The sequence below is a fragment of the Oryctolagus cuniculus genome, chromosome 19, assembly GCF_964237555.1.
Source record: "Oryctolagus cuniculus chromosome 19, mOryCun1.1, whole genome shotgun sequence".
NCBI classification, from domain to species: Eukaryota; Metazoa; Chordata; class Mammalia; order Lagomorpha; family Leporidae; genus Oryctolagus; species Oryctolagus cuniculus.
This window is the reverse complement of record NC_091450.1, coordinates 25,832,124-25,859,441: the sequence shown is the minus strand read 5'-3', so window position 1 is coordinate 25,859,441 and position 27,318 is coordinate 25,832,124. Positions and strand designations below refer to the sequence as shown.

The following is a 27,318-nucleotide window of genomic DNA, read 5'->3' as shown; positions in this document are numbered from 1 at the left end:
TCTGCCTTTCTCTCTCTCTCTGCCCCCCTCTCCTCTGCCTCTCTCTCTCTGCCCCTCTCTCTCTGCCCCCCCTCTGCCTCTCTCTCTCTCTGCCTCTCTTCTCTGCCTGTCTCTCTCTCTGCCTCTCTCTCTCTCTGTAACTCTGCCTTTCAAATAAATAAATTAAAAAAAAACACTCAATGCCCACAAAGCAATCACTCCCCATGCTCTCCTCCCCCAGTCCCTGGATCCGCTAACCTGTTTCTGCTTGTGCGCACCTGTCTACCGCAGACCTAGCCCAGAAACGGAAGCACACAACATACTTTCGTGTCAGTCTAACCCCCGGTGGCATCATGTTGTTGGTTTGTCCGTGTTGTGCAGCCTGCACGAGGAGGATTCCACTCTCACTGACATTTCTGAAACAGAATCACGTGGACTAGGCCTGTCGGGCACCAGCTCTCCCGCTTTCTAGCAGGCATGCACCTTGCAGACACAGCCCCTGTCTCCCTCAGTCCTACTCTCCAACCACATTCCCTGTCCCTCCATTATCCCCTCAGGAGACTGAAGCTCACGGCTGCACATGGGTGCCCTCCTCCCCTCCCAGGACTCAACAGTACGATGAGAACTCAGCCTAGGAGGTCCCGGCTGCAACTCTGTGCATCACCACTTGGAAGAACCCAGTGAGCCAGCTCGGAGATTCCTTCAATTCTTTCAATAAAGGACAAATCCCCCTTTGTTTGAGCCTGCGTCATTCTTCGTTGCCATCAAATAGTTGCATTTCTGATCCCTGCAAAAGTGCTCATGGACCAGGCGGAATGCCATGCCACTTGAACATCAGCTGGAGCTCCAACGTGCCAACTTCTTTAGGCCGTGAACTCCAGGGGACAATGGCTCCATATACTGGCCAGCTCAGATGACTCAAACGCATACGAACACATAACTGAAACCTTTTAGATAAGCAGAAAATGGGCTTTCACCCCTTCTCTCCCAGTGTGTGAAATTCAGCTCTTAGAAGCCATGGATGGTGCATTAAGTAACACTGAACTGCATAGTAAAAAGCCCCCATTCCAATCCTTCTGAGTCTACGGGGAAGAGACATAGACTGGCACTAGTGTGGCTCTAACATTTGCCATATTTTTTAACAGATAAATCAGAGCTTTGATTTGGTGACAGTTTGCAGCTAGAATTTAATGATACTAGTTTGAGTTTATTAAATTTATTATCAAGGCTCTTTCTTTTTATAAGACAATACCATTTACAGCAGTGACATAAAGTATCCTTTAAAAACAAATTTTTTTGCAGATTTATAGGGGGGCTGTTTAAGGAAAACATGTAAATAAATGGAGTTGGGCCTCAGTGTTAGCAAGTTTGTATTTATTTATTTATTTCAAAGAGTTACAGAGAGGGAGAAACAGAGAGAGAGAGAGAGAGAGAGAGAGAGAGAGAGGTCTTCCATCTGCTGGTTCACTCCCCAGATGGCCACAAAGCCAGGAGGATCTTCTGGGTCTCCTACATGGTTGGAAGAGGCCCAAGCACTTGGGCCATCTTCTGTGCTTTTCCAGGCCATTAGCAGAGAGCTGGATCAGAAGTGGAGCAGCTGGGGGCCGGCGCTGTGACGCGGCGGGTTAAAGCCCCAGACTGCAGCACCGCCATCCCACATGGACGCTGGTTCGAGTTGCTCCACTTCCAATCTAGCTCCCTCCTAATGCACCTCAGAAAGTAGAGGATGAGCCAAGTTGTTGGGCCTCTGCACCCACCTGGGAGACCTGGAAGAAGCCCCTGGCTCCTGGCTTCACATCAGTTCCGCTCCAGCTGTTGCGGCCATTTGGAGAGGGAACCAAGGGATGGAAGACACCTCTCTCTCTCTCTCTCTCGCTGTCTTTCAAAAAAAAAAAAAAAAAAAAAAAAAAAGGAAGTGGAGCAGTTGGAGTTCCAACCAGCACCCACGACGTGGGATACCAGCAGGGTAGGCAGCAGCTCTACCCCCTGCACCACCGAGCCACCCTGAGAATCATTCTTGAGTGTCCGCTTGAACCCCTGAGAAGATTTCGGTTGCAGATTTCAGATATTGGGAACTGTCTCCTGCAGAGAAAGGGGTCGAGTACCGTCTGCAGGCTGGCCTAAGAAAAAGATCGGGTGCTCCTCAAGCGTGGCTAGGGATGGTTTGACCCCTTTGGCCCCCAGGAAATTCAGGAATAGAGAAGTGAACGTCACCTACTTCGTACTCTCCCAGGACAACACCCAGAATTCAGACCCCCGGTAATAAACAAAAAAGGGTACTCAATGAAAGAACTTGCGCCCAGGCCATCGCTGGTGACGTCACCGGAGATTCGGGAAGAAAGCATTCAGCAGCAGTAGGGCCCTTTACTCCTGCATTCCATTCCAAAGTAAATTCTCCCTTCCCTGGCTCCGCACCTGACACCTCCTACGGGGGTAACTTGTTTCCCATGCACCCTATTAGGGCGGAACTCTTACTCCCTACTCATCTTGTTTCCGTGAGGAAACGCTACACCAGGATAACACTTCCGGCCTCGTGCCCCGCCCCTCACTCACTCCTTCTCTCCTGATTGGAGGGAATATCGCTTGTCCGCTCTCCTGATTGGTGGAGCTCCTCCATCACCGCGCCAGGGTGCCGTGCTCTGCCCTTCCTCCAGTGGGGTTTGCGATCTAAACCCCATTCTCTAAACAAGATTTTCTCAAATAGTAACTTCCTACCGAGATCGCTCTTTCCCAGGGTGCCCGATTCCGGCTCTTGCCTTCAATGGCTGCCGGTGTTCCTGTGGATGGCCATTCAGGTGCTTGCAGGCTCTGCTGCCCACGAAATCCTTGCACTTCACTGCCCATCGGCATTAATATTTCCGAAACGCAAATTCCTAGAGGTGGAGGTGCCAAGCCAAAAAAATGTGCCTTCAATTGATCCTACCTGTCATTTTATTTTAATACATTGCAAAGTACACTGGGCACTGTGAGTGCTGTGTCGACCTTGACCTTCAGAGTGCATCAAGAATCCGTGATGTGAGTGCGTGGAGGAGCCTCGAAGCCACACCTCCAACTTCCGAGCATCCCTTGTCCCTCCCAGAAGTGTAACACTGACCTCTCCCGGCCAGGCTTGGCCATCCAAGGGCTGTCCCCAGTGAGGACACTCCCCTGCACTCCTGCCCTCCTCTGAGGACCCAAGAAGGCCTCCTTGGGATGCTGGTTGCAGGCCGGCCCACCAGACCAGGCTGGCGTCAGAGTGACTCCTTGCCATTCATACCACCTTATTTTCTCTTCAAAAAATGTAATACTGGGAGCCAGCGCTGTGGCACAGAGGGCAAAACCACCACCTGCAGTGCCGCCATCCTATATGGGTGCTGGTTCAAGTCCTGGCTGCTCCACTTCCGACCAAGCTCTCTGCTAGGGCCTGGGAAAGCAGAAGATGGCCCAAGTCCTTGGGCCCCTGCACCCACGTGGGAGAGAGACCCAGAAGAAGCTCCTGGCTTCTGGCTTTGGATTGGCACAGCTCCGGCCATTGCAACCCTCTGGGGAGTGAATCAGCTGATGGAAGACTCTCTCTCTCTGCGTCTCTGCCTCTCTGTAACTTTGCCTTTCAAATAAATAAATGATTAAAAAAAAAAAAGTAATACTGACTACGGATCTGTCTTCCCCACTTCCATTGCTGCAGACTGATCACATCTCAGTTTCCATGGACTGTTCCCCAGGCGCGGTCTCTCCCTCCACCGCAGTGGGGTCTCTCCCATCACCTAGGTCTCAGCTCAAACAACCCCTCCCCAAAGACAAGTCCTCAGCCCCTGGACGCACAGGAGCTGCGCCTCCTCCGGCACGCTCGGTCCCAGGCCCTGGGGTTCTTTTCTTCGGGCACCTGCACTTTCTGAACACATCTTACTTGCTCATTTGCTGACCCTCTGTCTCCCTCTAGTCCCTGCTGTGCCCACTGCTTGGAAAGCTGTCATTCTGTAGTTCTCCAAACGCAGAGTTGAACAGGCCACTGGAAACTCGAAGCCCGGATTGTCCAGAGGCAGAAAGCGAGGCCAGGAGGGCCAAGACTCGCCCCGATCCCACGGCGAGGCAGGAACGAGGCCGGGACCAGACTGGGGAATTCTGAACCCCACTCGGCTGCCCTTTCAGCCTCTGCGGGCGGTCCCTTGGGATGCCCGTGACAACCGCTGGATGCTCCAGTCACTTCCCAAAGTCCTCTGTCACCGTGAAGTAACATTCTGCTTCTGCAACTTTCTCAGGGCCTGAGAAAACATCCAAGAGCTTCGGGGGCAGGTGGGGGCAGGCATTCGGCCTAGCAGCGAGCATGCCGGCACCACGCCGGAGCGTCTGGGCTCAGCTTCTGGCTCCAGCTTCCTGCTGGTGTGGAGAGGCAGCAGGTGACAGCTCCAAGTAACTGTGTCCCTGCCACCCACCTGGGAGACCTGCACTGAACTCCTAACTCCCAGCTGTGGCCCAGCCCAGTCCCAGCCTTTGCAGGCAGTTACAGGGTGAACCAGTAGATGGCAGCTCTCCCAGGTTCTGCCTCTCAAAATTTACGGGGCCAGGATTGTGGGGCAGCAGATTAAGCCACCACCTGTGACACTGGCATCCTCTATGGGCGACAGTTCCTGTCCCAGCTGCTCCTCTTCTGATCCAGCTCCCTGTTAATGTACCTAGGAAAGCAGCAGAGGATGGACCAAGTGCTTGGGAACCTGCCACCTGTGTAGGAGACCCCAGTAGAGTTCCAGGCTCCCGGCTTTGGCCTGGCTCAGTCCTGGCTGTTGTAGCCATCTGGGAAGTGAACCAGTGAATGGAGATCTCTCGCTCTCTCTCTGTAACTCTGCCTTTCAGATAAATAAATCTTTTTTAAAAAATAAATGAAATAAAATTTAAACATTATCTTGAGTTGGGGTTTTACCTGCTTAGAGGTGAGCTTTTCTTTTTTTTAAAGATCCATTTATTTGAAAGACAAAGTTAGAGTCAGACAGAGAGAGAGAGAGGCCTTCCATCTGCTGGTTCACTCCCCAAATGGTCACAACAGCCGGAGCTGCGCCAATCTGAAGCCAGGAGCCTGGAGCTTCCCCCAGATCTCCCACACAGGTGCAGATGCCCAAGCACTTGGGCCATCTTCCTCTGCTTTCCCAGGGCATAGCAGAGAGCTGGATCGGAAGAGGAGAAGCCGGGACTTGAACTGGCTCCCATATGGGATGCCAGCACTACAGGCGGTGGAGGACTAACCCACTGCGCCACAGCACTGGCCGCCATCAGCTTTCACATTTCAGCTGCCTCCCCTGTACGTCTCCAATTAACTTATCAACTCCCTGCTTCGGGAGGGGTTCCTCTTTCTCCCCCGTTTGCCGCCACCTCCCTCTCAGCCTCATCGCCATCCAGTGTCTGCTTAGAGCAGCCACTGCTGTCGACACGGCTGCCACACCCACACGGAGCCCACAGACCAGTGTACGGGCACCGTAGTTTTTCTCTTGACAAACTGATTTTCCCTGGCGTTCCAGTTGCCTGCTTCCCTTTCTTCCCCCCCTCTCCATGCTGGAGTCAGGAGCCAGAGGTGGGAGTCAAACCCAGACAGCGTGATGTGGGGGGCAGGCATCTGGACCCCCCAGGCTGACTGCCTGCCCCTCCTGCGTGTCTCCCCTAGCAGTGAGCTGCGTGGCTACGCCCAAGCAGTGCTGTCCTGGGGGCTCCACTCGGCCTCCCTCCCCGCCTCCTTCTACCTTTCCTCCTCCAGCTTGGCTCCCCGGGGCTCCGTCTGCTTCCCACGTCCCTTCAGTTCTTCCCGATTTTTTTTTTTTTTTTTTTATCATTCTGAGTTTCTGCTGCAGAAGCGCAGCTGTGAAGCGAATGCTTGGTCTTGATTTCAGCCTCGGGGCTGGAGTCGCCCTCCGCGGTGCCCATTCGCAGCCAGGCCCTCTCCCGACGCTGCCAGCCCTGCTCTCTGCCATGCGCGGCCTCAGCAGCTGCTGCGGCCACCGGACAAGCAGGAAAAGCCACGCACACGCACGTGCGGCATTCTGCAGGCAAGACCCGCACACGCGCTGCAAAGTGTGCTCAGGGCGCAGGGGGCCGCGTAACTCCCAGACGGGAGGAGAGAAAGCCGGGCTCTGAGGACGGAGACCCGGGGAGGGGGGGCGCCCTCGGGAAATGATGCACAGCGCTGGGTCTGCACAGCAACCTGGCAAGCTGACGGGGGCAGGGAATCAGCCCCACCTCGCAGAGGAAAGGCCGAGACCCCCAGGGCTTCAGGTGACTCAGCAGGGTTTGCTGAGTGGGGAGTCAAGTCCAAGCCCAGGCAATTTCTCTGCTACCTCGTTTCTTAGTCACAAGAGCAGAACCTAACAGAAAGCACACAGCTGTCAGCAGGGTCCCGTCACCTTTGTATCCCTTCCCTTCGCCTGTGTTCCCTCGGGCCGTGCACCGGGCGGGAGGGGTGTGTGGCACCTGCCTGGCAGCTAATGCTTGCAGGTGATGGGGCTAATTAAGAACCACACTTTAGTCTTTGCACTAAAAATAGGGTTTCCTGCATTTAAAGAAATTTTTAATTTGAGAGGCAGGCACACACACACACGGTGTTCCACCTGCTGATTCACTCCTCCAATGCCCCCATCGGCTGGCTGGCTGGCCAGGATCAAAGTCAAGTGCTAGGAATTCAGCCCAGGTCTCCCTCTCAGGTGGCAGGAATTCAATTACTTGTCTACTCGGGTCTGCATTAGCAGACACCTGGAGTCATGAGCCGGAACCAGGAATCAAACCCAGGCACTCTGACGTGGGTCACGGGCGTCTTAACCCCCAGGCTACAGATCAGCCCCTGTTCTGGGGGGCCAAGCAGCAGCACTTGCTGTGTTTATTAATCTGCTTCGAGACTGGATGGATCAGCGAGCTGCTGTCTGATCACAGAAAGGATTCACTCAGACGGAGCAGAAGGGATGCAGTGCTGCCTTGTAAACTTGTCACAATGTCCCCCTTCCCATCACACACTCAGGCAGGTCCACGGTGCACTGCTGGGCGCCCCCTCCTCGGCTCAGGTGCACTGCAGGTACCGGGGCAAAGGGCTTTCAGACCAGAGACCTAAACACTCACTGTTCCATGAAACGCCAATAGAAAGAAGCACGTATGTTAGGAGAGACCTAAGATCTTTTTAAAAGAGGAAAAAGAGTCCATTATCAAGGTAATAGAAGCAGCAAACAGGTTTCCCCCAGCAGTGCACTGTGGCCTGGGCATCAGAAGCGGAGAGAGGACAGCCAGGGAGAGGAGGAGGAAGAGGGAGGAGGGGGCGAGGCCTGGAAGGGTAGGTGCGGCCGAGGGAACTCTGCACAGGATGGGACATTCAGGCTCCTGTGAATTTCAAGTCCTAAGGCTTGACAGGAGGCAGGGTCGTGACCCCGGGAGCATCCACCCTGACCTCGGGTGGCAAACAGGGACACCATGATTGGCACCAATGCTGTCTACTATGAAGCCGTGCCGTCCTGCTGCGTCTTAGACTACTCTTGGCTTACATGTGTGTGTGTACATGTATGTGTACACATGTGTAGGTGCATTCGTGTCCAAGTGTATCTGCGCTACACATCTAGCCCAAGGTGTACCACATGCGCAAGTCCTGCACGTGACACAGTGACATGCCTGCCCCAAGAAGCAATGTTTGCTTTGTCACCAGTGGTGTCTCGCGGGTGAACAGAAGGCCTTGGGACCGCCCACAGGCAGCTTAGGGTCCCCTGCCGTCCTCTCCTTCAAAAAACCACAGATCTTGAGGGGGTTGGCGCTGTGGCGTAGTAGGCTAAGCCTCCACCTGCAGTGCCGGCATCCCACGTCGGCACCAGTTCGTGTCCCAGCTGCTCCTCTTCCATCCAGCTCTCTGCTATGGCCTGGGAAAGCAGTAGAAGATGGCCCAAGTGCTTGGCCCCTGCACCTGCAGGAAGAAGCTCCTGGCTTCAGATCAGCCCAGCTCTGGCCAGTGCAGCCAATTGGGGAGTGAACCAACAGACAGATCTTTCTCTCTAGCTCTCCTTCTCTCTGTAACTCTGTCACTCAAATAAATAAATAAAATCTTAAAAAAAAAAAAAACAAACGCAGATCTCCTTGCGGGAGCCCAGCCCCTATTGCTGCTGCCAAGAGGAAGCTGCTTTGGCACCGGCTCCATTCAGGGCCGGCCAGCTCCCGCGAGGGAGAACGCGCTACTAAGCTGACCGCTTGCTCCGCCCAGTTCTGTTCCCACCCTCGGGAGCCCTTCCTACCATTGCAACCACAGCTCAGGCCGTGCCGGAGCCTCTTCCCAGAATTACAGGCACAGAGACCATCCCAAGGTGTGGAGCTTTCTCAGACTAACTCAGGACGTTTGGAGTTGGGAAGGTCTGAGCTGTCCCCCAAGCGAAAGTGCTGCACCCACAGCTCTGCCCCAGAGGCCAGGAGGCTGTGGCAATGTCCCCCAGGGCAGGCCTGGCTGGTGACAGCAGCCCGGGCCACACTGCCAAGGGATGCTGGTGGCTCAATGCAGGGCTGGCCGGAAACCTTCCCCCCCAATCCACCCCCCACACTGCCCACAGTGCTCCAAGGGGACAGTGGCTTTGGCCTCCGTTTCCAGGAAGACAGAGGTCAGCTCAGCCTCCTGCCTGGTATCTGGACACCAGCCAGGTGGGAGCAGCCAGGCATCCGAGATGCACTGCAGACAGCGGAAGCCCGAGTCCCCTGGGTGGCTCAACTTCGTGCTCAGTGTGGCTTAGGCTCCGGGCTCCAAGCCAGCACTTGGCTCTGTCCGGAAATGGCCACAGGCGGGACATTGGATTTGGCAGTGCTCCAGGGCAGAAGCCACTGCTCACGGATGAGTCTGTGTGTGCCGCCCCGGGTCCTCCGGCCCACTGGAGTAACAATAACCTTGACGCTGATGACATCGACATACACCAGGCAGTGCCTGCGAGGTGCCAGCCACGGCTCTGAGCTCTTTGCGTTTCAGAACTTACTCGTTATTCACCAGAACACACAGGTGGGGGCTGTAATTAACCCCATTTTATAGGCAAAGAAAACAAGGCCCCCCAAAGCTCAGGCAACTTCCCCACAGTCACAATGCTGATAAAGGCTGCAGCGGGATTTGAACCCAGGCCATCTGGCATCAGAGAAACCACCATCCAGCCTGGCCCAAATCTGAGTGTTCTCTCCCTGGGGCCCTGTTCCCTTAAGGCCTGATCAGAAGATCCGTCCAAAGTCCCAGGGTCAGACGAGGCTCTGGATAAAGGCCATGGCTACCTGTCTTTCCTCCAAGTCCCACCTCCAGGGACACACTTGCGAGGCGCCTGGGGACAGGGGCACCACGTGTCCTGCACACGGGAGGGGACAACCTCATCCTCAGGTGGCAGGGCTGTGAACCGCTGGACAGGTGAGAAATCAAAGTCAGGGGCCTGTCAGTCCTCCGGTTCACAGGTGGAGAACCGGGGCTCAGAGCCCAGCCTTGCGATGACCAGCCGACTGCTCACCCCTTGTGAAGTGATTATTCAGCAACGAGCATTGAGCCAGCACCCACTGTGAACCAGACTCTGGTGAGACACAGATGAGTAAGGCAAGCTCCTCGGGCCCTAGGAGCCACTGGGCCCATGAAAGACGAGGGTGCATCAATAATTCACAGGTGTGCCAAGACACGTGTGATGTGTGCTGTGAGACACACCTGATGGCATGTGCTGTGACATATGTGATGGTGTTACTGCTGAGACACAGGTGATGTGTGTGCCGTGAGATATCTGTGATGGCACGTGTGCTGACACGTGTGATGATGTGTTGCTATGAGGCTTGTGTGATAACGTGTGCTGTAAGATACATTTGACTGCTGTGACACATGTGACAGCATGTGCTGTGACATAGGTTATGGTGTTATTGCTGTGAGACACGTGTGAAGATATGTGGATATGTGTGCTGTGAGACACATGTGATGGCACGTGTGCTGAGACACATGTGATGCTGTGTGTGCTTTGATATATGTGATGACATGTACACTGACATGTGATAACATGTGTGCTATGAGACACATGTGATGGCATGTGTGCTGTGAGATGTGTGGTGTGGCTGGCCCTGAGTTGGGATGGGGCTGGGTCAGAAGGCTTCACGGAGGAGGTGACCCATGAGCCGGGTCTCTGAGGGTGGGTGGTTTGCCAACAGAGCCTTGGGGAGGAAGGGCTGCAGGCAAAGGATGCACGCTGGCCCTAGGCACAGAGCGTCACCCCGTGAGGCCCGAGACCGCCACAAGTCTCCGCTGGAGAGGAAGCATAAGGAGCCCTGAAGGAGAGCTATCCCAGAGGCTGGGGCAGGGAATGGGCAGGGAAGCCAGGAGCAGGGCTCAGCAGGGGGTGAGTGGGCGGAGCCGTCAGAGCAGCCCCAGTGAGAAACCATGGGAACCCCGACACCACACTGAGAGGGGTCAGAGAGGAGAGCAGGGAGCTCTTGGAGACGCGGAATCCGGGACCTGTGAGGGGCCCAGGGCGGGGCAAGGGTTCTAGAGCCCCTTGCTGGGCCGAGAGGACAGCCGGCCACCGTGCACCCAGGGACTGGGAAGCAGGGGTGCAGCTGCAGGCCGGCAGGAACAGCTCATCTTGTTTCAGACACCTCTGGTGATGGAAATGTGGGAAGATGGGCAGCAAGCAGGGGCGGGGGAGGGGCGGCGTGTGACACAGCAGTGAGGTCATCCCCGGGGACACCGGCATCCCGTGTGGGAGGGGCTGACTCAAGCCCAGCCTACTCTGCTCTGGTCCAGCTTCCTACTAATGCACACCCCAGCAGGCAGGAGGGGACGGCCCAAGGACCTGCCACCCACGTGCTGGACCCAGACAGAGCTCTGTACTCCTGGCCTTAGACTGGCCCAGCCCTAGCTGTAGTGGGCATTTGAGGAGTGAACTAAAGCCCTTCTTGGCTTTGCTCCTCGAAGCCTCTCTCTCCGCCCAATGTGTCGCTGCTGTCGCTTACTCAGGCACCCCGCATCTCCCTGCCATGCCTGTCTCTGCAGGGTGGTCTTTCCAGCACTCCGCACAGCGCCCAGCCCAGGAGTCCGTGTTGAACAAACAGCTGAGGCACTCAAGAACTCATTGGAAGTAAGCACACGGAGCCAGGCTTTCCTTACCATTTTGGAAATAAAAGGACAAATACATACTTAGCAAGGGCCTTGAGTTCCTTCCCACAGGAAAATCGGCAGCCTAGGTGGCTCCCCCGGTGAAGTCGGCCAGTCCTAAAGAAACCACTCAAGGAAAGTGAAGGAGGCCACCCTTACCCCCTTCCATGAGGCTGCCCCTTCTCTGATCCCTGAGCCACACCAAGACGTCACAAGAGACAGATCAGCAACCCTCACATGCATAAGCAAGACATTTATAACGTTAGCAAACGGACTCCTCCCATCGAGAGGTCGGATTCATTTCCCCACCCATTTGATCAGTAAAAGGTGGCAGAGTGGCATGGTGCCAACTCCGACCCAGGGTCTCGGGAAGCAGCAGCACTTCCTCTCGCTCCATCTGCCCACACGTGAATGCACCCAGCCTGAGGTGCTACAGGGCAGGAGATGAGACCAGCCAGCCCCCGGTCGACCACCACCCCAACCCCAGACACACATAAGGACGCCCAACTAAGTGCAGGAAAACCACCCAGCTGAGCCCAGCCCAAACCATCGACCTGCAGACTCACAGCCAAATCAGCATCTCTCCTTTGAAGCTATCAGGTTCCGGAATGGTCTGTCACACAGCAGCAGCCAATTGATTCGGGGCGACAGCGCGCGGTTAGAGTCAAGGCCAGAAGCCAGGTCTTAGCTTCCCCAGAGCCACGTGTGCTCAGCAAATGCTGAACGTGCGCGCCTGCGTGTGTGTTCACAGAACAGCGAGCAACTGCCTGCTCTCTGCCAACAGCTGCTGCCTGACCCCAGCAACACAGCTTGCTGCTGGCCCCCGTCATAAAGGGGCTCCCTGCAGTGAAGAGGCCCCGCCAACACCCAGTGCTGCCCGGAGAGGGCTGGGCGTGCACCTGCTGGCACACGGCTTGTCGGGGTGGGCGTGGGGTTGATTCGGATTAGGTTGCTGGAGTCAAGTTCTGGGTGTTCCCCAAACTCGCACCTGTTAAGTTAGGAACCTCTTTCTCCCCCAGAGCACTCGAATGACTGCTGACCTTAAAGCACCCCCAGGAGTTCAGCTGCGTTCATGTTCACAGCTTCTCCTCTTTCCTACCCAACAAGAGCTACCATTTCTGTACACGGATTGTGTTGGCAGTTACGCATCACTGCCGCAACTCAGCCCACCCCACCCTCGTGAAGCCTCCGGACCAAGAAGCCAGGGCCCCACCTGGTTAACCTGTAAGTTAATACAGGAGGGAGACAGAGGGTGGAAGAAAAGCAGGAAGTAATTCAAAGAAAATGAGGTTGGAGCAAGGACTCGAGCCAGACTGGATGGCAGTCTTGCAGTTCCATCACTCGGTGCCTCAGTTTCCCTGTCTGTAAATTGGGATGACACTGCTATACCTGCCTCTTAGGACCGCGAGGACGTAATTAGTGCTTAGAACAGCGTCTGGCACAGAGAGAATACTGCGGACGTGCTACCAAGCCTTGCCGGGCTCAAGGGCAAGGAGTCTACCATGGACCCACACCCGCTCCAGGCCTTCTCTCCATGGAGCTAGCGTCTTCTCCTCCTGTCTGCTGCTGCCACTCTGAGACGGGAGCCACTGCCAGTGCAAACAGACCACCAGGGCAGTCTCTGGGAAGAAAAAGAAACACAGCACAGGCAGCTCGGGGCGCGTGACAAAGCAGGGCTGTCTCGGGCATTGTCTCAGCCACCGTGGCCACGTTACCCCAAACCCATCATCCCCGCGTGGCCTGCAGAGCTCCAGGCGTGTCTGTGGACCACCACTCGTCGCCTATTCACTTTGTCAGCTGACATTTTTACCAAAGGAAGCCTTGGATTACGACTGAAATGGAAAGTCGAATCACTCCCCATGAGGGCGCTAGGAAGAGGAAACACAATGGAAACAAAATGGCATTATGAGATTCCACTAGAAGCCGGCTGCTGAAGTGCCAGTCCCAGGCCGACCTTCTGCCCCTAAGACAGGATGTCGCAAGTGCTCGGGAAGTTTTATAAAGACACAGCAGCACAAAACTTGGATTTCCTCTTTGAAGGGTTGGAAGGGAACTCAAATGGCAGAGGTTTACAGGGGGCTCTGCTGTGGGTTTGGTCCACCCCAAACATCTGGGCTGCCCCACTTCAGGTGGCAGCATGACCGGGCCCTGGCATCTCTGGGTGGGTGTTCAGGGATGAGATCCCCATTTGAATGAGGGGACTTTGAACTGAGCAGCTGGGGTGAGCCTCATCCAATCAGTCAACGGCTGCACAGAACAAGAGTTGGACCTCCTGTGAGCCAGAGGGCATGCTATAGCAGACGAGACGACCCGCAGACTTGAGCTTCGATGTCCGCTCTTCCCGGGTCTCCAGCCTGATGACCCACCCTGCAGATTTTGAAACTGCCTAAATGAGCCAGCTCCTGAAAATAAACCTCGCTCTAATATACACAGAAGTCCTCACCGTGGTTTGAGATCTCAGTTACCCACAGTCAACCAGGACCAGAAGTATTTTTTAAATTCCAGATAGAAACAACTCGTAAATTGTGTGAAATCCTGCACAGCCCTCACCATTGTGCCTCACCATTTGTCCAGGGCATCCACACAGTATATGCTACCCTCCTGGGAGTCACTTGGTAGTGGCCTCAGTTATTACAACTGTGGAGGTGTCACAGTGCTTGTATGTAAGATTTGACATCCACAGATTCGGGGGTCCTGGGACGTGTGCCCCTCAGATACGCAGACTTTGAACAAACACAGCATCCCTCCATCAGCGGACCCTGCCCATGCCAAGTCACCCACCTGAGGGCTGGCAGACGGCGCCCCTCCACTGAGAACCAACAGGAAGGAGTTCCCACCTCGAAACTCGCAAGAGCAGGCCAGACGCTGAGCCAGCAGCATGGGGGCAGGGAGCCATCCCCGTGAACTTGAAATCCCACAGCAATCTCTCCCCACCAGACCCACCCTGCCCACACCAGCACCTCTGACATCGTCTGACCCAACACAATGGGAATCGCAAACTCTTGCAGTCTCAGCAGAAAGGCACCGTGTGTGACCGTCAGAGCCACGTCTGGCCCCGGCCAATGCTGGGATTACTTTTATAGCATCCGCTTTCCCTGTGTGCCAGCCCTGGAAATGGGGAATCTCACTGCTGCCGGACAGCGCCCCAAATTTGAGAATGACTCCTAAGCTTCAACCATCCACCTACCACCTTCTCCAGTGGGGCTGTGAGATTTCACATTACATTTGTCCTTAAATCAACCCACTTTCTAACATAAATACAAGTATTTTTAAAATAAATCTTTTTGGCTCCCTGGAAATGGAAAAATCAGCATCACTCGCCACAAATAGAAATTGATTATGAAAATAAATACTCCCCTCCCCCAGAAAAAAACAGAAAAGTTCATAAGTTCAGGCTCAGTGCCACTGCCTAGCAGAGGAGCCCAGAACCAAGCTGGAGACCTGCTCAGCCTGAGTCAGAGGCAGGGAACTGGAGCTGAACGACAGCCCCTCGGTGGACGGAAGGGGTGGGGGAACTGAGAGGGCGGCACGTCCGCCCGGGGCCACACAGCACCAGGAGTCCACTGTGCAGCCAACAGCACCACAGGGATCCCCCTCTTCCCTGACTCCAATTCCAGCTTCAGCAGACCCCATCCAGGGAAACCCAGAGCATGGGCCCTCCCTACCCTCCTGCCCCCACCCCAGCCCACTCACTAGGGCTAAGCCTGTCCCAGAAGCTTGCTGGGGCCTGGCCTTGACCAGGAGCTGCTCCAGCCCCTAAGAACCTCACCAGCAGAAGCCTGCTGGGAGCGAAACGCCAGGTCGGGGCTGGCCATCGAACAAGGACCTGGGGAAGCAGAAACCAGGAAGCCTCCTACACCACTGGTGAGAAGGCAAATGGCACAGCTGCGGCCAGCGTCTGGCAGTCCCTCAAACGATTCAACAGGGAGCCACCACTGGGCCTGCGACCCCACTCCCAGGTGGGCTCATTCCCATCACCAAAGGCAGGCGATGACCCACCCATCCGTCAGCAGAGGGGCAGAGGAACAAGAGGTGTGTGGCCAAGGTCTGGAGCGCCGACCCCTGCAGGAAGGACCCTGGAAACACCAGGTGGAATGATGGAAGCCAGACACAAAAGGCCACAGACTGTGGGGCCCACATACGTGCACAGGCAAATCCACAGATGCAGGAAGTGGACGGCTGGTTGATGAGGGCAGAGCAGGACAGGAAAATGGGAGAGGGTGATGGCTAAAGGGTGCGGGACTTCCTCCTGAGCTGCTAACAAGGCTCTAAAACGGACAGTCTCAGTGTCTACGAACAGGCTAACACAGCAAAGGCACACCTTACAAACTCAATACAAACATTCTTTTTAAAAACAATGATTGGCCGGCGCCGCGGCTCACTTGGCTAATCCTCCGCCTGTGGCGCCGGCACACCGGGTTCTAGTCCCGGTCGGGGCGCCGGATTCTGTCACGGTTGCCCCTCTTCCAGGCCAGCTCTCTGCTGTGGCCAGGGAGTGCAGTGGAGGATGGCCCAGGTCCTTGGGCCCTGCACCCGCATGGGAGACCAGGAGAAGTACCTGGCTCCTGCCTTCGGATCAGCGCAGCGTGCTGGCTGTAGCAGCCACTTGGGGGGTGAATCAACGGTAAAGGAAGACCTTTCTCTCTGTCTCTCTCTCTCTCTCTCACTAACTCTGCCTGTCAAAAAATAAAATAAAATAAAAATTTTAAAAAAACCCAATGATTTATTTGAAAGGGAGGGAAGGAGGGAGGGAGGGAGGGAGAGAGAGAGAGAGATCTTCCATCCACTAATGCACTCCCCAAATGACTGCATCAGCCAGGGCTGGGCCAGGCTGAAGCCAAGAGCTTCTTCCAGGTCTCCTACATGGGACACATCGCCAGCCCCAGATTTTTAAAAATGTAGATGCTGTGGGCTGGTGCTGTGGTGCAGCAGGTTAAAGCCCCAGCCTGCAGCCCCGGCTGCTCCACTTCTGATCCAGCTCTCTGCTATGGCCCGGGAAAGCAGAAGAAGATGGCCCAAGTCCTTGGGGCCCTGCATCTGTGTGAGAGACCTGGAAGAAGCTCCTGGCTCCTGGCTTCAGATTGGCCTGGCCCCAATCATTGCAGCCATGTAGGGAGCGGATAGAAGATCTCTCTCTCTCTCTCTCTCTCTCTCTCTCTGTCTCTCTCTCTCTCTCTGTAACTCTGCCTGTCAAACAAATAAAATAAATCTTTAAAAAAAAATGGAGATGCTCCAAGTTTGAGGGAGGCCAACACTGGAGCAGCTCTGTCCCCCTGGTTCTGACAAGGATACCACCGCCTCAGAGCTCCTGCAGTCCCTGACGGCAGGGGCAGGGGTGGGCTGTGGGTGTGACATGACCTCAGGGCTCCAAATCCAGGCCCTGGCTTGGCTGTTCCCTGGTTCTGGTTCTCTGTGAGCCCGGAGTTCCCAGGAGATGAGGCAAAGCTGGGAGACTTGGGGCCTGCGGGGAAGCGAGGTGGGTGACTGTCGGGGCCGCACCACTCTCGTGCAGGAAACCAAGGCCCCTTTCTGATTCCCACCCTGGCGGGGGGGCTGAATGGGAAGGAACTGGAGGACTGGAGGACTGGAGACACTGGAGATACGGACTCAGGTTCTAGCGGTCAATGCAACCCCCATTTTAGAGATAAGAAGACTGAGGGGCAGAGAGGGGAGGCAGCTCCTAAAAGTCACACCACCTGTAAGTGGCAAAGAAAAGGAAGAAAGACACAGAAGAGCAGCAAGCACTTAGCACAATCGGTCCACAGCGATACAGGGGCTGGAGAGAAACCACGCAGGAGGCAAAGAACAAGCCACCCTCAGGGGCTGCCCCAGGGCACGGAGACCAGAAGTTGGGGGGCGGCCCCCACTGATGCAGCCGCCCCTCCTCCCCAGTATCCAGCGCCCCCTGCGGCTTCCAGGGTCAGTGATGTAACTTACACACAGCCCCTCCTGCAAATTGTAAATCATTGCTAGATTACTCAGAGTTTCCCATACGATGCAAATGCTATGTAAATAGCTGCATTGTTTAGGCAACAAGGACACAGAAGAAACTTTTTTCCGAATATTTTCCATCTGCAGTTGGTTGAATCCCTGGCTGCGAAACCGATGGCCACGATGGCTACAGAGGCCCCGTGTTCATCTCCAAAGCTGCCCGAGTGATTCCAAGAATAGCAAGCTTTGTAAAACACTGGGCTTATCCTGGAATTGACCTTTGTTAAGTTTCTAAAAGATTTACTTATTCATTTGAAAGTTGCAGTTATGGAGAGAGAGAGGGAGAGAAAGAGAGACCTGGTTTATTATCCAAATGCCAGCAATGGTCAGGGCTGGGCAGGCCAAAGTTGGGAGCCAGGAGCTTCATCTGAGTGTCCCCAACACTTGGGCCATCTTCTGCTGTTAACAGGGAGCTGGATCCAAAGCAGAGAAGCCAGGACTTGAACCAGCGCTGTATGGGATGCCAGTGTCACAGTGGCAGCTTTATCCACTACACCACAACACTGGCCCCTGGAATCTAGCTTTAAATGCATTCTGGGCTCCACTGGAGTGTCTGGGTCCCATACCGGAATGCCTGGGCTCAAGTCCTGGCCCCACTCCAGCCTCTGGCTAATACGCCCACTGGGAGGCAGTGGGTGATGGCTCAAGTGGTTGGGTACCTGCCATCAGATGCAAGACCTGGTTCCTGGCTCCAGCTTGGCCCACCTCTGGCTATTGTGGGCATTCGGAGAGTAAACCAGCGAATGAGAGCTCTCTTTCTCTGTCTCCCAAATGTTTACTAAGAAAAAAAAAATTTTTTTAATAACAGCAATCTAAACACCATCTTCTCCCATTCACTGTGGATTGAGACAGAATGCAGCACACACACACACACAGTATTATTATATTTTATATATATATACACACATGTGTAAAATGACATACAAGCTGCCAGTTCACGGGTTTCTCACAGACTTCCTGGGACTACAGAGAGCAAGAAGCACATTTCTCATTTCTCCGTCCGGTTTATTTCTCTAGCACCACAAACCTGCAGCTAGACCGGCGCCCCTGGTATCTTGAACCAGCCAGCAGGTCGAGGGAACTCACTGGCTCCTCTTCCGTCCTTTTTGTCTGGACTCTGCCCGAGTCATGGGGTAGCCTGCGGTCGAGTGCACTTGGAAGTGGCCCTCCGCTCCTTCAGGTAGATGGAGAGGGCTGGGTTCCGGCAGCATCCCCTGTCCAGTGTCAGTTCCCAGGAGCCTTGGGGGCAGGGAACCCAGGGCAGCATTTGGAATGCGAATGGGGATTCCTGAAGTGAGGGGCACCCAGGGGGCTGGGGAGGAAGCAGCAATGCTGTGGGCACGCTGACGTTGGGCCCTGAGGGTTGTACAGCACCATGGAGCTCGCCCAGCTGGAATCTGGCATCTCACACCCCCACGGCCCTCAGTCCTTGGCTAAAGTGGGGTGCCTGGAAGGGGGAGCCCGACCCAGCAGGTGTCTCCGGGCCAGAGCCTCCTCCATGATCTCCAGAGGCGGGAGCTGTGGGTCAGCCGCCAACACGCAAGCAGCGGGACCACAGGGGCAGCGGGCAGCACGCGGCCAAGGAGACCTGGGCGGGGGACCTGGGCGGGGCACCTGGGCCGCAGCTCCTGCGTGGTGGGGGCCCGTGCGCTGCTCACTACAGGCATTTTTCTGCAAAATACAAAATCGATGCATTTACACTGTGTATTCCATGGCAGATGGGAAACCAGCACTCTGGGCAAGCGACAGACACTGAAGTCACACCCTGGGCAAGAAACAGGGGCCTGCCGCAGCTTTCTTATCACCGACAAAGGCCCGTGGGCATGTGCACCCCACTCAGCAAAGGCCCACGGGCATATGCACCCCACTGGACAAAGGCCCGCGGTCAAGTGGACCCCACTGGACAAAGGCCCGCGGGCACATGAACCCCACTCCCGAGTGTGAATGACGAGGCCTCCTCCAAGCTCTGCCCTGCAGGAATGTGACCCGTGTCACGCTGACCGTGCGGCTTCAGCCCTGCCACCGCTGCAGGCAGAGCCAACTGCTGGGGAGAGGAGCAGCTGCCCAACTCCAGTCACCTCCCTCCCCGGCCCCCCTCGCAGCCTGCAGCTATGTGACTCCTCCCCCAGGGCTGCTGAACCCAACAGGTCACTGTGCCTGCCAGCCCTGGCCACAGGCACACAAGCGCCCCGGCGAGCGCGGGCCACCAACTGCGGCCTGTGAGACGAGGAGAACTCAGCGGACGAGAAGCGAAGGAAGGGAGGCCGGGGAGGAGGAGAGAGCAGAGGGAACCGGAGCTGGAGGAAGGGCCAAAGGCAAGCGGCTGCAGCAGGAAAGGCAGGGACCGCCGTGCGCTGAGTCCAGAGAAAGGGCTGGGGCTGCCCCCAGGCCCGAAAAACGACCTCTGCCCTGGCCCACCCTCCAGAGAGCCCAGTGTTACCCCTCTCAGGGGGCACTGGCAGTCAGCATTTCCTCACGGCTCCCCAGGCAATTCAGGCAATTCTGACGGGCAGCCAGCCGGGATGCGAGCCCGATCTCATGAGACAGGGGCGCGGGGGGTGGGGCACTCGGCTTTAGGAGCAGCAGGTCCAGAGACCTCTGTGTCCTGGATCCTTCTGGATTCACAGGGAAAGGGGGGGCTGCTAGGCCAGAGGGGCTGCGGGACAGCAGTTAAAGAGCTTATGCAGTCATCGACACAAAAATGGCACAGCCTGGGCCCACGGTGGAGAAGAGAAGGGATGGAAGCCAGAGAAAGACTGAGGTTTGCACGGAGAAGCAGCGGTGGGCATAAGACGTTGGCAGGCGGTGGTGGCATCAGCCACGGAGGGCCAGCGGACACACTGGGCTGCACTGCTGCCAGCCTCCTCCGGGCTCTTGAGCTTACGACCACCCATCTGGATTCCAGAACAATCCACGTGGCTGAGAGCGCCCAGTGAGGCTCACTTGGTACCACTTACTCCACAAGGATCACACACACAGGTAGGGTGCACGCTGCCCTGTCTCAAGCGCCGAGACCGCGACTTCGGAGGAAGAAAGTGACACATCGAGGACACCCACCGCGACGGCTGTGACAAAGGCACTTCTTGACCCCAGAGCCCGGCATGATGCCACAGGAGGAAGCAGACGCCCACTGCTTGCGAGAGGCACGGGACCGGGACGCCTCCGAGGGGGAGCACAAGGCTCGGATTCAAACCCCCACTCAGCCAATGACAAACTGCGCAAGACTAAGCACATGCTTCAACACGTTTGCTCATCTACAGAACAGGATGATGGCAGCCGCCCGCCCACGGTGCTGGGGGCAGGGACACATGCGTGAGGCCCAGGAGACAGCCCACAACAACGGCAATGGCAGCTACGACTACTGCTCCCGCTAACTCTACAACCTAAGGCATCCTCCCCATCCTCAGACACAAACCACAGACACATCTGAGACCCAAGACGTTACCCGTCTCCTTGAGTTCTCTTTAGAGAGAGAGAGAGAAAGACAGAGACAGAGAGAGAAAGGCAGAGAGAGACAGAGACAGAGAGAGAGAGAAAGGCAGAGAGAGACAGAGACAGAGAGAGAGAGACAGAGAGAGAGAGAGAGAGAGAGAGATCTTCCACCTGCTGGTTCACTCCCTAAATGGCTCCAACACCTGGTGCTGGGTCAGGCCCAGAACTCCATCCGGGTCTCCTGTGCGGGTGGCAGCGGCCCAAGCACTTGGGCCACCCTCTGCTGATTTCCCAGGCGCATTTGCAGGGAGCTGGATCGGAAGCAGAGTAGCTGAGACTCACATGGGTGCTGATACGGGATGCTGGCATCACAAGTGGTGGCTTAACTTCCTGTGCCACATGCCTGCCCCCATCTCCTTGACCTCTCTTCAAAGCCCTGGATCCCATTCCCAGAGGTCTCCCAGACGCACTCCTCTGGCATGTCACAACCACACCACAAACATGCCCCCCGTGAACACACTGTCACCACTTCTCTAAACCACCAACAGCACCCGCAGCGGAAGCCATAGAGGTCCACCAGGCGACGTCCAAGGCCAGTGCCCATGAGGCTGGCGACCCCTCCTCTGTCTGGTGCCTCTCGCCTTGTCCCTGGATTAGAGCCGCTCCTCACTGGTCTCTGCCTACAGCGCCCCCAGCAGGAAACCCATCAGATGCTCTACAGCCAAGCTCCACACCACAGCAAGTGTTTGGCACAGTGGTTAAGCCGACTCTTGGAAAACCTGTCTCCCACGTCGGATACAGGACAAGCTCTGCTGTCCATTCCAGCCCCCTGCTAATGTGCACCCTGGAACAGCAGATGATGGCTCACATATTTGAGTCACCCTCGTGGGACGCCCAGATTGAGTTCCTGGCTCCTGGCTTCAGACTGATCCTGCCCTGACTGTTGTAGGCACCTGGGGAGTAACCCAGTAGATGGGAGATTGCTCGCTCACTCGCTCACTCGCTCTCTCGCTCTCTGCCTTTCAAACAAAATTTTTTAAAAGATTTATTTATTTATTTGAGAGGCAGAGAGAGAGAGAGAGGTCTTCCTTCTGCTGATTCACTCCCCAGATAACCACCATGGCCGAAGCTGGGCCGATCCGAAGCCAGGAACCAGGGGATTCTTCCTGGTCTCCCACGCAGGTACAGGGGCCCAAGCATTTGGTCCATCCTCCACTGCTCTCCCAGGCACATCAGCAGGGAGCTGGATCAGAAGTGGAGCATCAGGGACTTGAACCGGCACCCATATGGGATGCCTGCACTGCAGGTGGCAGCTTTTACCTCTATGCCACAGTGCCAGCCCCTCAAATAAATTTTTTTAAAAGAAAGGTTTCCCACCTTGGGGCTGGCACTGTGGTGCAGTGGGTAAATCTGCCCCCTGCAGTGCCGGCATCCCACATGGGTGCCAGTTAAAAGTCCTGGCTGCTCCACTTCTGATCCAGCTCTCTGCTAAGGCCTGGGAGAGCAGTAGAAAATGGCCCACATGTTTGGGTCCCTGTACCCGCATAGGAGACCCCGAAGAAGCCCCTGGCTCCTGGCTTCCGATCGGCCCAGCTCCAGCCATTGTGGCCATGTGGGGAGTGAACCAGTGGATGGAAGATCTCTCTCTGCCTCTCCTCTCGTGTCTCTCCCTCTCTGCAGCTCTGTTTTTCAATAAATAAAATCTTAACACACACACACACCCGAGATCTTAACTAACACACACACACCCCACACACACACACACCCCGAGATGCCCTCGGAAGATTCGGTCAGTCTGGTGCTCACACGGGCCTTCATTGGTTGTGCTGCCCCCGCCCTGATTCCATCTCCCCAAAGGCAGCCACTCGGCTACAAAGACTTTCGCCAAACCCAAGCACTCACTATGCTCATTAGCTAAATTCTTTAATTATTTTAAGAAATGTTTTCAAGTTTAAAATATCAACATTACTTTCAACCAAAGCCGTCGTAGCTGTGAAACCATGAGGTTGTGCGCTAGTCATGTTTTTCAAAGACCAATCAAGAAAAATATGCAATCAGTCTTTTATGTTCAGCTGAAGGCCTTTTACAATTATCTCGCGGGCCACAGGCAGTAACACTCTTTGGAAGCACTCATTAGGATGAGATTAACAAAACAACGTCGGGTCCTATTTATCCACTGTGAATTTGTAAATTAATTTTGATTTAAGGAAAGATGGTTCACCAGAGAATCTGCAATTAGTACATCAGAAAGAAATCTTCGAGTCCAGCGACTCAGCGATGGGGAGACACTTGACCGTGGACTAGCAGCTTGTAGCGAGGGGCTCGGCTTGTCCGGCTGCATCCCCTGCCGGGTCAGATCCTCCGCATGTCAGATTGCTCGGGACAATTCCGACGCCAAACGCCACCTGAGACCCCTCTCTCAGCTCTGGACTCAGAGTCCTAAGAAGCTTCTAGAAGCTGGTGGCAGCAGCCTGTCCTGGAGAAGTCTGCTCCTCACCTCCCATCCCTTACAGATCAGCAGGAGCCCAGCTTCCCTCGGAAGGCGAGGGCCTGTGGACTCTGATACGGCTCGGCAAGTTCGAGGCTGCAGGAACAAAACCAGCAGTGCCTGCAAGCAAGGCGGGGACGACCCCTCCAAGCCCCCTCCGTCCTGCCCGAGATAGGCCAGAGGCCCCAGGGCCCCACAGCCGTGCCCAAGAGCAGCCTGGTGCTCAGTGGGCAGAGCCCACTGCCTGAGCTTAGGTCCTTTACTGTGTTCTCCCACGTGTGCGAGCCCCGTGGAGATTCGGCATCCAAGACAGACCACGTGTGCCCACGAGGACCCTGGCGTGGAGGACCTGAGCCTGGAATCCCACTGAGCCCGGAATCCCACACCCGGATCCAGTCAAGGGTCTGCCCCCAACGTGCTCTGAGACCCCAGCAAGCTGCTGCACCTGACTGTCCCCCATCTCACAGCCTGCGACATTCCTAAGCCCCTGAAACTCTCCAGTCTGCCCTAAACACAGAAAGCAGAGAACTAGCTCCGGCCTCCAGGCCTGGAGGAGCCTGACCCGCTCCAAAATAGTGTGGAGGTGCTGTCGTCACCAGCCTCCGCCCCTGGGTGTCAAGTTACCAGTGGGGACTCTCCCTGGGTGGCAGCTCTGCCTCTGATATTTTTAGACTCCCCCCTCAGCCTGTCTCTAACAAGAGCCAGACCCCCCGCCAGATTCCCGCCACAGGCCTGCCGAAATCGCCCTCTTTGGGGACTTCTGCCGGGAGCCAGACGTCACCAATCCCCGCGGGTGAGATGGGGAGCCTCCTCTTCCCGCTACCCACCCCTCCCTTCTCCGGGCCAATATCTGAGGGTCTGTGGGGCCAGCTGCCCTCTACCCCCCATTCCAGCTGCTTCCGTCAACACCTGCTTCCCTAGTCCAGTGAGACACGGCCCCCACCCAGCGTCCGCCCTCTGCTCACCAAGCCTCCTATGCCTGGGACCCCACCCCCCACCTTAGCCCCAGTGCCTGTGTCCCAGGCTCCACTTGGCCACATAGCTGGGCACCAGCTCCAGGTTGCAACACACACACACACACATACACACACACACGCCATGACCTGCCCCCTAAATAAACCTCCCCAGCCAGCCAGCAATTCAGTGCCACCCATCTGGCCCTGGAAGGCATTTATATACTTCTATCTCGATAGCCTTCCCTTCCTGGTCACGTCTGGCAGAGCGCACTGTGACAAAGAACTGGCCCTCTGTGTCCCAGAGCCGCAGGGCAGAGGCGAGGGCGGGCAGGGTCAGCAGATGCCCGAGATGAGAACGAGGCTCCCCGTGAAGCTGGCCACGAGGCACGTGGCTTTCGCCCCTACCGCGCAAAGACAGAGATACAAAATCCAGGCCACACACTCACTTCCAGTCCAGGAAGGAAGGGCCCTATAAACGGGCTGGAGGGCCAGCCCTCACCGGGGGTGCTCTGCATGGACAATTACCTGGTCACCCGCTCACCAGCTGCACCCAGATCTGGGGTGGTGCCAGCAGAAGGGCGTGGTCTCTGCCCCCAGGTGGGGCAGCAGCACCAGCCCCAAGATCAACCGCTCCACGCGGCTGTTTCCGCCTGGCCCCAGCCTCACCCACCCTGCTGGCCACCTCGGAGGCTTCCAACCCAAACAGCCTCACCGGATTCTGCATTTCTCCTCCTGAGGCACACACGGCCTGCTCTCTGCCTCCCACCCCACTCCCTGATTCCCAGCGGGGGCGGGGGCGGAGGATCTGAAAGCTCTCCGTGGGCAAACAGGTTGGGCACCTTTCTGCCACCCCCACAGCCCTGCCTGGCGTCCATCTGCCAAAGCCCCTGCGGGCATCTGGCCCTAAAAGGGTCTCTGCCCACTCCCCCCCACCCCATGCAGCTCCAGGCGGGAAAGCAAAGCGCTGAGCGGGGAGAGGCAGGTGAAGGCTCCAAGGCCTCCCCTTGCACACACCAGCCTCGTGGCCTTGAGCACCTGACTCTGGCCGGGTTTCCCCGCCTGCCGCAGGGGCGTGTGTGGGAAACGGCTCAGGTGAGGCTCCCACGCAGAGGCCACTCGGAGAAGGGGGGGCCAGCCCCTGAGAGCCCCTTCAGCTTCGTCCTGCTCCCTGGAGACTCCTGGGGCAGCCAGGACCCCAGCCGGAGGCCAGATCTGGGGCTGACAGGGCCCGCCACAGTGCGTTGGCTCTGGGCTTTCTCCCAAACTGACGCGGACCCCCATCATCGGCTTTGCTTATTCCGTTGTGATAAAATGCACTAAGCATCACAGTTATCACCTTAACCATTTGTGAACATACAATTTGCACAAAATTCGCCCGCAATGTTATGCAACCAACACCATTACGGACTCCCAGCCCTTGTTCCACCTGGGTGACAAAAGCCCTAATGACCCCATTCCCAAGGACCCCAGGCCCCAGCACAGCCACTCTGCTTTCCCTCTGTCAGTCTGCCCATACTAGCCACCTGGAAGATGGGCTCCCACAGGACCTGGGCGCAAGGTTAAGTTCCCAGCCAACGCCACCCCCAGAGACACCACCACAGGCACACACAAGGCTTGGGCCCTCGGGCGCGGACAGCGCTCCCATTTCCAAATCCGAAGCTGAGCTGTCACCCTCATTCCTAAATGTGGGGCAGACTCTGGCCGCAGGTGTCCTCCATTTACGAGGTCCCTCGTTAGCCCCACCTCCCTGGCGCGCACCCAGGTGGCTGGATTCGGGGAGGGCGTAGAGTCCACACCCTGAGCTCCATGTTCTTTCTTTTGGAACTCTAAGTGGGGACCTCGCTCCCTACAAATCCTCACCCAGCATTACCAGAGTGCGGAGAGGGTGAGGTGGCCTCCCAGCCGCGCCCCCAGACGCCTCCCTCCGCTCCCGACCCGAGGAAGAGGCCCCTTGCCGCTGGGGGGCGCGACCGGGCCGCGGCGGGGCCCGAGTGGGGCGCGCAGCCCGGGAGGACCCACGGGCCGGGCCTGGGTGCCGCCAGCGCGCCCGGGTCCCTCAAGCGATTTGGGGAGTGGGGTGTGGGGCTGCGCTGGACGCCGATACCCCTGGAGTGAAGCTGGCGGGGCCCAAGGGCCCCGCCCTAAACTCCCCAAACTTTTCCCGCTCGCCCAGGCGCAGGAAGCGAGGGAAGCTGTCCGGGGGCGGCGAGGTGGAATTCGGGGGCCCGTGCGTGCGCGGCGCAGGCCGGGGCTCCGCGCCCGATCGCCATGCGCAAGCAGAGGGGATCTGCGGCGTGGGTGGCGCCTGTCCCCTCCCTGCCCCTAGCGCATTCCAGGGGCTCCCCGCGGTCCGGGGAGAGGAGGGGTCGCGCCCCTGCTGCCTCGCGCGCGTGCGCTGCCTCGGAGCCCCCCCGACGGCGCCCGGCTCCCAGGCGCGCCCCCGACTCACCGGGCGCTGGCGTTGGAGCGAGGACGGGCTGGGGCGCGAGGCGAGGCCGCCGGGCTGTTTTGAAGCTCTGGGCTGGGACAGCGCGCTCCCCCCTGGCGGCGGCGCCGAGCCTCCTCCCCACGGCCCCCGCCCTCCCCGGGCCCGCCTCCGGGCCGTGATGTCAAAGCCGGGAGGGCCGAGGGGGAGGAGCCGCGGGAGGCGGCTGGGGGACCCCGCGGGGAAAGGCCCCCGCGAGCCCCGGCGGCGCCCCTGGACCGCGCCGGAGCTTGGGCGGCGCAGGAGGCTCGGCGCGCGGCGTGGCCCGGGACCCGGAGCCTCGCCTGCCGCGTCACCGCCTCTTTGCTCACCTCTCGTAAAACTTCTGGAACCCGGCTCGCGGCTTCCGGACCCCAGGCTCGGGCACTTCTGTCACCTTGGTGAGCCTGTCCTCAGTTTCCCCTTCCGAAGATGGGAACCTAAGAGGACCCCGGTACCTGGCTGCGGCGAGGCTGCGGGGCATAAGCACACGCAGGGCGCTGCGCACACAGGGAGCCCCCAGGAATGTAGTCCACGATTCCTCTTATCGAACAGAGGCAGGGCCACCAGGAGTCGCGTCTCAGTTGGCCCCTGGCCCCTCGGACCCTCCCCCACAGGACACGCCCAGCCCCTCCGGAGCCACTCCCCACTTGAACCCACAGTCCTGCGATTTACTGTCCCTGGAAATGACATCAAAGAGCGAGGAGCTGCCTTTCTTCCCGGCCTCAGTTTCCCCACCTGGACACAGAGGCTGATCTGCCCCAGGGGGCTGTGGGGAGAGGCCAGGGGGCCCTGGACCCCATCCCATGTCTGAGGAGGGACCGAGGTTGATGTATTCAAACGCTGAAAAATTCTAAAAGAGGCTCTCAGCGTTCGAAAAGTTCACTGAAAATTCGTACTCTGAAAAGACTATGCTAATAAACTTTTTTCATCA

The 27,318-nt window shown here is 57.1% G+C and overlaps 1 protein-coding gene across 4 annotated transcripts in view; it reads right to left on the bottom strand.

Moving 5' to 3' along the window:
• Window positions 1-26,999, bottom strand: part of EMP2 (epithelial membrane protein 2) — a 38,514-nt gene extending 11,515 nt beyond the window's left edge. Inside the window, exon 1 of one of the 4 annotated variants that reach the window (XM_051847422.2) lies at window positions 26,717-26,999. The gene's annotated coding sequence lies outside the window, so the exon portion shown is untranslated. Of the gene's footprint in view, window positions 1-26,369; window positions 26,532-26,716 lie in introns of those variants that run through there. The other 3 variants (XM_051847421.2, XM_051847418.2, XM_051847419.2) reach the window with 3 other exon arrangements.
• Between the last annotated feature and the right edge of the window lie 319 nt (window positions 27,000-27,318).